Source organism: Haemaphysalis longicornis, unplaced genomic scaffold, assembly GCF_048455015.1.
Source record: "Haemaphysalis longicornis isolate Haplotype H1 unplaced genomic scaffold, Haemaphysalis longicornis Haplotype H1 scaffold_7, whole genome shotgun sequence".
Taxonomy (NCBI): Eukaryota; Metazoa; Arthropoda; class Arachnida; order Ixodida; family Ixodidae; genus Haemaphysalis; species Haemaphysalis longicornis.
Window position 1 is genome coordinate 89,761,116 of NW_027526422.1, and position 12,441 is coordinate 89,773,556.

At 47.8% G+C, this 12,441-nt stretch overlaps 1 long non-coding RNA gene across 1 annotated transcript; it reads left to right on the forward strand.

Moving 5' to 3' along the window:
• The first annotated feature begins 681 nt into the window (after positions 1-681).
• On the forward strand, positions 682-2,734 carry LOC144144583 (uncharacterized). The gene is made up of 2 exons (XR_013317283.1): positions 682-1,249; positions 2,338-2,734. It is a non-coding gene; the product is annotated as an uncharacterized LOC144144583 (long non-coding RNA).
• The last annotated feature ends 9,707 nt before the right edge of the window (positions 2,735-12,441 follow it).

A 12,441-nucleotide genomic window follows, 5' to 3' on the forward strand; every position in this document is an offset into this window, starting at 1 on the left:
TAAGCGATGGAAAAACTACCAGGCTAAACGCTTTAAAAAATCGGCATATCAGGGCTACAAGAAGATAAATGAAGGCTAAACGCTTTAAAAAATCGGCATATCAGGGCTACAAGAAGATCAATGAAAGTTTCTGTGACCCTAACAGATAGTCCATCAATTTACAAACCAACAAAAAAGAATAGCGGTACGACAAGCATTCTCATCCGAGAAAAACGTTTATTTCTTTTAAGAAACCACATTTATACCTGTCAAAGAAATAAAAAAACATTGGTTTAATAATTGGTTCAATTTTATTTAACAGCGAAGCTGTTTAACAAATCGTAATTTTTCTTGTCCGCAGTTAAAATACCAAGAATTTGGTGAGCGCGCACGTCAGCACTTGGTTTCTAATCGGCTCACTTGATCAGTTTTGTTGGGGTTGTAAATTTGTTCTGGTGAAAACGTGTCTACTGCATTTGCTTCCACAGCATAAATAAAAATGTCGAGGCGTCTTTTCTTGATTCCAAGTAGATGGCTGACTATTGTAGGCTTTCCCGCAGTTTCAGTAGCGTAAGATGTGTTCGGGTATGCTTTAAATATTATTGAGCTATAAGGGATCCCGTACTAGCGAAAAATAAATGGGAAAATAAGTAAATGGAACGGGAAGCAGCCGAAGACAAGCGGACTGTGCAGTGTTTGCCTTGCCTTTTTTTTTTTTCTTCCTAAGTACAGCTTGTTTTTTATTATAATGTCGATAAAAATGTAAAGCTCTTGTCACTAAAGCGTAACAGTAGAGCGAAGTTTGGTTTCGCATGTCAAAGAAGAACATTAACGGTGTGCGGTGGTCGTTCACCGGCGCCTTTCCAAGCAAGGAGTAGCAGACGACGCGCCGAGACCGATCTCAACGCTACCGCAGCGCCACCGCCTGGTCGGCGACAGCACCGGCCCGCGCCGCGGTGCTTGGAAGGCCGCGCTCTTTGCCAACTGACCTAATCTAAAAACGTTGGTTGGGAATACGTGTGCTACAAAGTGCTGCGCGTGCGTGTTATCGCTTCTTGGTGACTCGCTGCACGTCTCGTGCTGTGTTGTCGCACGTAATGACTGATGAATGGTGTGTGGACTTGTCTGCGTTGCCCCGGTTCCCGTCCGGCTTCGCGGAGACATATTACGCGTCCAAAACGCAATCGCAACGGCACCAGGAACGCAGTTACAAGTTCGCCACCGAATCGTACGTTTGCCTGCCGACGATGAAGACGAAACGGTGCGCCGGGTAAGTACTCTTGGTTTGTTGTTATTTGAATGTGCTTTTGAGTTTGCGCAGAAGTTGTTTAATGGTGCCTAGAATGAATTACATTCTAAAGCTTACCGAGCCATCAATGGTGCCGCACGCAAATCGACGTTTTGAAAAATCAGTCGCTCGGGCAGCCGCAACACGCGTGTTCCGTTTCACTTCTTGTGCGTTTCTTATTTTATGCAATAAATATTTGGCTTGGCCACGGCTCTTGTTTGTTCAAGTAGCGCTGGGGTATCGTGTTTTGCAACAAACAGTGCGGTAAATCGTCCTTATGAAAGCGAAAAAACATGGACGAATGCTCGCTCTTCCGCGATTCAACTTCGCGCTTGTTTTTGTAACAGCAATCCTGGGTCGCTCGCAAAAAAAAAATCCCGTTTTTAAGAAATCAAATAGCACTGCAATGCTGCAGCCCGGTGCAGAGTAAATTTTCGATTGATGGAAGCGTTTTGAATGAAAAATAAATACTAAGGAATTCTTGCCACGATAATGAATGTGCAGATTACAAACGATCGAACACAGTTGGTGATTAATTTTTATAGGACTAACGCTATGGACTGCGGGTTGCGCTTTCTGTCGCGTGAAAGCACACCTGAACGCATCATGCGCAAGCGCATTGTTTGTGCGAGGGTCATTAAAAAGGCTGTCATATTTTCGTCACCTTTGCTTGTGGCGCTCGTTTCATTTATTTTATCTGTGTGAAGACTCTGTTAATTTATTTTACCCACGCTTGTTAACGTGTGTACTACTTATGGAGTGTTTAAGGACTCTCTTGTTATGCAGAGCAGGTACTGTAGTCTCTAACATGGTCAAAGACCATGGTGCTCTAGTTGCACACTACGTAAATCATCTTGGATTATATTTATAATCGTCATAAATGCTTCAACTACCAGCCGTCCTGTTTTTTCCCAAGGGTCTGCATTAAAGGCCACGTCACACCGTATTCAAATTTACGTCTAAATGACGGCTTTCTCCCCTTCTCTTATTTGTAAGCACTAGTCTAGTTCTTGAACAGGTAATGTTTCTGTGCCTGTATTGCATTTCACGGATCTGTTGTTTGGTTTCAGTGTCGCTGGTCCTGCTGTTGCTGTGCGTTGTGCCTGCTACCGGAGCTTCTTCACCATCAGGAATGCAGTGCAATGACACCTGCAAAAATGAGATGATGTGATGATTGCCATGGAGGGAAAAAACAACCTCTTTAGCTTGTTCTCCGTACTGAAAGTGTGTGCTAACTTGTAATCGCAAGTACGATACGATAGGTTCACCTAAGGAAGGTAGCAAAGAAATACTTGATAAAATGAGAAGGTACAACGGTGGTACACCCCAGAGAACAATGTCTACGAAACAGCTACCCCCTCCTCCCCTTCGTTCTACCTCCTAAATTATGCACTGAAAATGCTCAATAATCATTTATTGCGCTAATTGCAGAACTAAGGCACACAATAAATGTACCTAAACTGCGTCTTTTTCCGTGTATCTTTTTTCGTTAGAAGGATATCTTTTTTTGCGAAGCGTTTTTTTTTGTTTTTTTTTTTTTGCGTGTGCTTTTGGCCAGATAATCGTCATTCATTGCAAGAAAAATCGCGGATCAAGCGATGGTTCGTGTTCGGCACGGAGTTCGTTCACGCGACCACTCGAACTCATTTTGCCCTGCATTTGGTGTGAACGCAGAATGCTTACATCGCGTGCAAACTTCTCTTCGTTGTGAGAATGTAAAAAACGGAATCTTTTCAAACAGTACATAAAGTACGTCCGGACATGAACTGTAGCAGCGACGTTCACCTGGAACTCGCAAAGCATGTAAACACAGCGGTTGCACCATCTATGTTCAAGCCAGTTGACACTCCTGCCTTCCGAGGGATCAAATAATTTCAAACACCGGACCAGCAAGCACGAACGCTAATTTATCAGTATTACACGCACGAGCGCTGGCCGTTCCATTCAGCATTCACTGTAATTCTTTTAATAGCTTCGATCTCGTTCGCGCCGATCACCGAAGTAGTAGTCCGCAATCGCCGCTGCGTTAGCGCGAGGTAATTCTGGCATATTGAGACAAGCAGGCAGTTCTTTGGTAACCCCTTTCATATCACACGGACATAATTTGTTGTTGTCATTGTTACATGAACGAATTTTACACGGATACGATTCGCTGCGCGCGCGACACGCACGCGCGGCACGCACACACGCGCGCGCGACACGCAATAAACATATTAATACTTTGACTTCTAGCATTCTTAGCTTTGCCCCTTGAGCATCCTTGTTCCCACTTTGTGTGCAACATGGCACACAACAGTATGTAGGCATCCTGGACGACAGGAAACGATAGATCGCCGGGAACTCGCAGCAGTTCGATGCTCCGCTTTCCAGTTGAGCCCTTGAACATGGCGGTCGCGCTCGCGGTGGCCGCGAGAGGGCAGCAGATTTTGCATAAGGCCTATAGAAATTCGTTTCTATTTCATGTTTTTAGTAAGAGTGTAAGAGTGTTCTTGGTGTTAATCAAAATATACCACAAATACGGGACCTTCGATTGAAGATTGAGCGCGAACAAAAGATTGTTTTTTTTTTCAGGAAAAACTTGCAAAAACGCTCATTTATTGCTGTATCATTCTGTATAACTAAAAAGATACACAAACAGGCTTCGTTTATGTGGACGAACAGAATTTTAACAGGTCAGGCAGGCCGATTCCCGATCATAGCCAATAGCCTCGTAATCGGTGTCGTGCATGATGAGCTCGCGTCATTCGCAATGATCCTGTTGGTGCGGCATTTCTTTGTGTCGGGCCCGCGGAGATTTCGTCCACGTGGAAGAAATCGAACCTCTGGTAGTCACACAGGCGTAATTATTATAATCATCGTATAAATTACCTCCTATAAATATAAATGTCCGTATTCTACCTGTTTCCTCTTATTTTTACGGAATATCAATTGCTCAGTTTAAGCCAATCCTTGCAGCGCGTGATTTATTTTCAGCAATAAACAATGATGAGAAGTTTGAATTCCCCTTCGCGCCCTACTTGTCACTTACCCCTGCTCCATTTATATGTCCCATTTGAACTTCAGCCTTAGTAATGTCGCCCAAAAACAGTCACTTTCAAAAGCAATCATGAATTATCTACTCGTCGTGCTAGTCGCACTTTTCTTACGGAGTTGCTGAACAAATGTGTACTTTTTTACGGTGAGAATAATAGCGTGTTTTAAGCACAATTTCACTGATGTACGAAACCAACTTCACCATTTTGCGAATGCGCTCTTAAAAATCTGTCAACGGTCCCTACCAGCCCGTGCAGGCCGTGTCGCTCATACAATTGATATACCGATTGTCTCATCTTATGGTGTGATTTAGTTATTTTAGGGACCCACCACGGTGGCTGTTGTGCTTCTGAGCCCAAGGACGCGGGTTCGATTCCAGACCGCGGCAGCCGCTTTTTGTGTGTGTGTGTGGAGGCGAGAAGCGAAAATGCCTGTGTGTTCGAAATTTCGGCGCACGTTAAATAGATCCCCGGTGGTCAAAATTAATCCGGAGGCCTCTAATACGGCGCGCCTCATCGCCTGTGTAGCGTCGGCGTGTGAAACCTCACAATCAATCAAATAAGATATTTTAGTGCGATTTTAACACATCATTAAACTTAAGGAGCAAAACACAGCTGCTGCGCACCGATAAAGCCGCGCGCAGCTTTCACCCTCGACTGTGCGTTGTCACGTATGGCCAGCTATCGGGCTGTATTCGTGAGTCTTTTACAAATGCCGGTCGGGTGCGTTTTTGTCCATGTGTATGCCGCATATATCCAGGAAACTGACCGAATACAGAACCTGCTGATTAACCCAACGCGCGCATGAAATGGACGGCGCATGCAGCATGTTCCGACGTCAGTGCATGCGTGATGCACGATTCACAACTTGGGTTTCATTGCCGTATGTTATTTCGCACTCATTATTTGCCGAATAAATAAATAAACTGGAATTACAACAAGAAAATAACTTTTTATGCCATCGTCAAATAGTATCGAGTTTACTGTACTCCGACTTGGTTTCCTATTTCCTATATTGCCGCTCACTTCACCATGTACCGAAATTTAACGCGGCCTCTTTACAATGGAGATGTGTTCTTTTGGGGAACGTGCACCATATGGAAAGACAAACTGATCGGGTATACGCCGTGCTTTTCATTCTATGTGTTGGCCGTATCTTTAAGAGCTTCGCGCAGATACACCTAGCTTTTTTCATAACTGCCTGAAAACAGCACCCAGAAATGACTTCCCAACTTTCCTTTCCTATCGTTGAAACATTGCGCGCTTTTCTTAGGCAGTAGATTACGGCTGCATTATAAAAATGTAATGATGAATCGACAAGGGAAACTTCCAGTTCCATTTGGCCCTTGCAGGCTGGGGTCTCCCAGAATATGTATGCTAATAAAGTATTATTATTATTATTTTGCTAAGTTTTCACAAGCGTCTCGCACTGTTAACGTTCTCCCTTAAAGGAGTACTGACACCAAATTTTTACTTCATGTTTTTATTGGTTAGGTGTAATACGTGGTATACGTTGTCATGAAGGGGCATTCTAGCGATTGCGCGATTGAAATGGCGACCTTTGGAAGCAGCCTATTTAGGGCCCCTTTAAAGCTTGCATGGCAGGATTGTTTTTATGGCGCCGCCTGTATCTCATCAGACAAAAATAATCTAGATAGAAGGCTCAACGATTTCCTGGTTGCTGGGTCCTCATAATTGTTTGAAAAAATTAATTTACTGGGGAAATTTTATATGCAAGCTATAAAAACTTTTGTGCATCATACTGAGGAGTGCAAGCCATACATGTCGCCAGCTAATTACAATCGTATGTGTTTTCCTTCCAATGGCCCCAGCAATTACACTTGATTCATGAGACGGATTTAAACCGAAAAACCCAAAGTTCATGTTCTTTAAATTGCCCCCTTCGTGTGAAATTTAGTCACTTCCCTCTGATCAGCGAAGGTTCCGACTAGTCCACACCTTGCATCCTTGTTTGAAATAAACAACATGAAGTGGGCATGTCTTATATTTCAACTTCCCCATAGACATTTCACCTACCTCGAGCGCCAAAGTAGAGCACCATCATGCATATTGTAACAATAAAACAAAACAAAGACCTAACCCTGACACCCATTTTCCAGCCGATACTGCTTGTACGAAAGCTCATTGGCATATTTCAAGGATATTTTCTCATTATACAAACGAACCTGAATTCCAAGTAACCTGAAAACTAACTTCCCCATTTTTGCTTTTGTTCCGTTCCAATAGCATTGCACACACTCTCTTCAGATTTTTCCTGTTGTAATGTTTATTCGTAAGAGGCTCCAATGCATCGAACACTTGTCGCGTTCTGCTTGGCGCGAAACGAAATACAGGGCGCCAGGCGTTCTCAGAAGGCGGGAGGCTGGGAGAGGCACGACGTCTCGCGCGTTCCTTTCTCCCTGCATGCCTTATTTTTTGTTTTCGTCGTCGCCCCGTCCCTTCTAGAGTGTGTCGCAAAAAAAGTTTTAGCAGCTGTGGCGCGAAGTTGGGGAGGGCCGAAAAGAAAAACAACAACAAATAAGAAAACGCACGTCCTTGGCCAACGTCCTACCCTCCTCTCACACGCGCACACGTGCGCCAACACCGACGTGCGCGCGTTCCTTGCAGAGCGGACCCCTCCTGTTCCTCTCTCTCTGCGCCTGACAGCCGTGGCTGGTGCGTTAGGTCGTGGAGAGAGAGAGAGAGAGAGAGAGAGGACTTTATTGAGGTACCGGCAGTCGGGGACGGGTCAGGCCACGCAGTGCTTCACCGTCCCGTAGTCTTCACCGCTCACCGCGGCGTCGGGCCGACCCCGAGGTCTACGTCTGGTCGGCGCGGGCTACTTGGAGTGCCGCCGCTGTCACCCCTAGCCCTCGCTCCCGCAGGAGGAGGCCGAGGGGAGTGCGGGTTCCCCTTTCGCCTTTGCCTGTCCAGTGCAGCCTCGAGCCGCTGGATGGCCCTTAGCTGATCTTCTCGCCCCGAAGAGCGCACTGAGTCCGCAATGTCCGGTGGGAGGATCGGCCTCCCCGCACTTGAGTCATGGTCCGCACATCCCCACATCAAGTGGGCCAAGTCTGCGTTCACACGCGCACACACACTGCACACCTCGTCCTCGTACATGTCCGGGGACACGTGGCGCGCGAGCGCCGGCGTAAGCACCGTCCCGGTTTGCAGTTGTAGAAGCACGGCCTCTCTCCTCGCGAGCCCCGGGTGGGGCGGAGGATAGGCCTGCCTCTCTGTCCTATACCAACACAGCGTAGCACCGTATGTGGTCAGGGGCTCTGCGCCGTTGTCGTCCTCGTCGTTGCTTGGCTCCTCGTCGACGTCGGCGTCCGTCGCTGGCGCGGCCCGGCACGCGGCGAGATCACGGGCCGCAGCGTCGGCTGCCTCGTTGACGTTCCTGTAGCCGCCTCGCAGCTCCCGACCCATGTGGGCCGGAAACCAGCGCACGGTCGTCGTTGCGTTCTTGCGCGCGCCTTCCCCGATGCCGGAGAGGACTCGCATCGTTGTCTTGCAGACCATACCCCTGGCGAGATTGGCGATGGCCGACTTCGAGTCGCTGAACACCGTTCGCGTGTCGGGGTGAAGCAGGGCCAGCGCTATGGCCGCCTCCTCCGCCTGTCTGGCGGTCTTGGCTTGCACGCTGCCCGCACTCAGTACTTCTCCCGTGGCGGCTCGTATCGCCACCACGGCGTAGGTGTCTTCCCTGTCGCGGCGTTTGGAAGCGTCCACGTACACCGCGTCGCTCCTCCCATTGTACCCCTTGGCGAGCGCGCACGCCCGCGCCATCCTCCGCTCCGAGTTTCGCCCCGGCGCCACGTTCTTGGGTAGCGGCGGGATCACCAGGCTGATTGCGATGTCGTCGCGCAGCGGTACTAGCTCGTCCTCCTCGTCGAAGGAGCAGCTTAGTCCCACGCGCTGTAGTAACCTTCTGCCCGTGCGGGTCGACCCTAGGCGCTCCAGTTGAGACGTTCGCTGCGCCTCGCTGATCTCCGAGAGCGTGTTGTGTACTCCTAGAGACGCGAGGGCCGCGTTGCTCGTGCTGTTGAGGAGGCCCAGGGCCGCCCGGTACGACTTGCGTATCGCCGCGTCGATCTTTGCGCGTTCTTGGGTCCGCCAGTCGTGGAAGGCTCCCACGTAGGCCACCTGGCTGACCACGAACGCCTGCAGCAGGCGCAGCAGGCTCGCTTCTCGCATGCCGCGCGCCCGCGTGGCGAGGCGCTTGACGAGGCGCGTGGCGATGCCCATCTTTGTTACCAACCGTTCGACAGTGGTGGTGTTGTAGCGTCGGCTCGCGTCGATGTGCATACTGTTGTGACGCTTATTCCCCGAAAACCTGCTTTTCACCCTCCGTCATCGACTTGCCACGAACCGGCGTATTCACAGTGGCGAACTTTGCGCCTCCTTGAACTATGCGCCTTTCAGCGACCTCGTGGCTTCTCAGAGCGCCAACCGGCCAGCGGCGGTGCTAACAAAAGCAATGCTGGGCGCCCTGCACAACAAGCCTCGGCGGCGTGCCCGCGCCTCATTGTCATGCCCTCTTGTGGCGTGTTGTCTTCAATAAGCCACTCGAAGAATATTTCCACCGAGGGATGCAAGGCGTGGTAGTGCAACATCGCCAGGACAAAGGGGGCTCTGACCACGGCGGATTGCCACGGCGGGAGCAACCTGGCGCTCACCTGCCCAGGAGAGGAGGGGTCTCGTGCGTGTGCGCGTGTGTTTTGCGTGGTGGCGCTCCTATCAGTGCCATGACCTCCGTGATTGGTGCCTCCTGACGTCAGCCGGAGAAAAAGGGTGAAGGGGAAGGGACCCAACGTGCCTATTTAATCTCTCGCGCGCAGGAGCGCACTGCCCGCTCTCATACCAAGATGTAAATACTTGTATATAAAGTTTTCTTCTTCGTCAACTTGCCCATCATGACTGCCCCGGCACTTCACCAACCTCGGCCCACATCGACCACGCTACCATGGTTCGCAACAGTGGAGTCAGCGGTGAAATTCCCAACAGTGGAGTCAGCCCCTGAATTCCCAATAATACCCAGGACGCGGATGCTCGTCGCTTCGGGGATCGCCGTGCCGTCGCTCCCGCGTACCACGATGCTGCGCTCCGCTTCGGTCTTCTTGCGGTGACGTCCCGTCGGGAGCAGGACCAGGAGTTGCGATTTTTGCGGGGCGCATCGGAGACCCGTGCCGCGCAGGCTCTCCTCTATGCCGTCCACCGCCTCTTGTAACGCCGACTCGATGTGGCCGTCGCTGCCGCCCGGCACCCACAGCGTAATGTCGTCGGCGTAGATGGTGTAGCGGACGTCGGGTAGCTCGTCCAGGCGGCGGGCCACGCCGATCATTACGAGGTTGAATAGCAGCGGCGAGATGACAGAGCCCTGCGGCGTGCCGACGCTGCCCAGTTCTCGCTCCTCGAGTTGTGTCCCGCCCACCTCCAGTCGGGCCGTGCGGCCGGAGTGAACGAAAAGCGCGCGCTTTTGCAGAAACGAGCAGCCATCATGACAATCAAACGGAATGAAGAAGGAACATTGTACGCAATTTTGTTGTGTGGCCTCATGTTACGGCGAATATTAGTGGGCCGGAAAGTTCATAGCAACCGACCAGTGAAGGTAAGCGCTCGATTTTCTGAGCTCGCCTCGTTCTTTCGAACGCAGTTTACTTCGTAAAAGAGCGGGAACAAGACTGCCCTCCCGTCTAGCTTCTAAGCATCCTTCTTGCTTTTGCGAATGCGTACGGTTGTAAAACGTGGAACATGTATTCAGCGCTTAAATCAGGTGGGCGCTCAGAAGTACATCTTTTGTTATGATGCTGAAATCGAGTGTAGGTTCTGCAAGAACCTTGATACGTACGACTGGCTTTTAATTTACTTCTCGCCACAGCTGCTTTCGCGCGCGAAAAATATAACTCATAAATTTAACTTTGTTATGTTTAATTTCACGCGAGTTTCAGCGGCATGCTAGCTGTTCCAGAACACAATTAGCGTTGCTGTTAAGCCATATGTTATCTGGTTATGCTAACTGTCTTACGATATAAAACAACGCCTGACGTATTTGTAGCATTCACAAACTTTCCATGTGAAAAGCTGGTGCTTATAATTATAAAGAAAATGGCATACGCAAAAAAAAAGCACCTCAAGGCCAGTTTTAACATTTTTCGAAAGCAAAAGGTAAAATAAGGCAACCAAGAAAATACGCCGTTGTACGTAATTTTGTCTAGTTGTGTAATGTTTCCATTCTTGACATTGCCTATTTTCTCATTTTTGTTCATTGCGGGCTTCTCTTGTTCAATGAAAATTCTCTTGCATGCTGTCTGATGACTTTTCAGTTAATTACTGAATTGACCTGTAAAGAAATTTCTGTAAGGTATTTTATATAATTAAGTATTTTTATCCTTTTCTGTTTTCCAGGGATGCTTGAGCTAAACCCACTCATGCGATGTGCGTGTCCACACAAGCATTAGAAAAAGCTAAACAAGCAAGACAAAATGGAAAGTGAAGCGGCCTGTTTTACTGTATTCCTTCCTAAAGGTAAGGTTTCCTCCATTAGCTAAAATTTGCTTCACTTCAGTTTTCTGCACCCCTTCTGACTCTGTTTTGTTTTCAGAAATGCCTTAAGATTTACCAGCACCACAAAATTGACACGGGAATAAGCTAGCTCATCTGGAAGCAAACGTCATCCAAAGTGCAGGTGAGCTTTTGAGCACCCTATGTGTTATAACAATGCCCTTTTGTTTGTTTCCCATGAATGGCTGTCAAATGTCAATTGAACTGCCAGTACAAGAAAATCAATGAGGCCATATATTGTATACCAAAAATCCTGGTGTTCTGAGAGGTGAGACATTGTCTATGCTGTAACAACTTTGCAACTTCTCCTAAACTACAGCTTTTGTTCATTTCGCAGAATTAAGCGTCGCAGTAACAACCCTACGTGTTACTGGGTTCATGGCTGTCAAGTATGTCATCAAATTGACTCGTCAAGGCGCAGAAGAACAAGCGAGCTCCGGAGGAGGAAAACGAAGACATCGTCTGAAACAGCGTACTTGCGAAATTCAAGGCTAACAGAATGCGTATTCGGCTCGATTGTTAATGGTAAAATAAAAAGCACAAGTCCTTTCATTTTAAAGAGTCTCAGTGTTGTTATTTACGCTAGCTGCATGTTCCTTGCTTTAAAATTCTGCCATTTCTTAGTTTGTTATTTTGCCGGACTGCCTTAATTGTGTGTGTTGGTCAGTGTAGGGATCAAATGTATGAATATACAGGTCTAAAATGCCAGTTTATACCTTTCAGGAGTTTATGCGGACGTGGTTTGAAGTGCTCGCTTATCATGCAGTCAACAATCGTCTATCTAGGAAAAAGTTAACTTCTAATATTTTCATCTAGTTATTGTTGCATGTATATTAGATACATGTAACTGTAAGTTACCTGTACATTGCTGAAATATTGTTGCTTCGTAAGAGAATCATTGCTTGAACGTCATATCAACAGTGCGCGGATGCGGCCTTCGTGGTGAAAAAACGTATCTGTAAAGTCGCGGTAACGTTGTAGGAAGCATCGCTTGAACATTAAAGCGACGTTTTCTAAATGTTACTCGCACGTTGTAAAAATATAGCTGGAAAGTTACCACAAAATTGTAGCAATGTTATTGCAACTTCATAAAAACATTGCTTGAACGTTGAAGCAATGTTCCTGCATGTTAAAAGTCTTTATCTAAAGTTGCTGCAAGATTGTAGCAATGTTATCACAACGTCTGAATGGTACAGGGATATGCTTAAATGTGGTATGCACGTTGCGAAAATGTAGGTTGAAAGTTGCTAAAACGTCGTAAGAAAACGTCTCATAAACGTTGTTCAAATGTGTCCCGCACGTGGCTGGAAGGTTGCTTCAAGAGTGGAGCAACGTTGGCGAACGTCAGAAACAACGTTATCCAAACATTAGAACAACACCCTTCAAACGTTGCCCCCATGTTGGAGCAATGCTAATATCATGTTGATGCAATGTTTCCGGGAAACATTGCACAAACGTTAAAAAAAGCGGACATTAGCCACGTTTTGGCAACGTTAAAGGGAAACGTTGCAGAAATGTTCGGGCAACATTCTGTGCTACCAGGGCACCCACGTGGGTAGATGTCCTGCACCGCCTGTA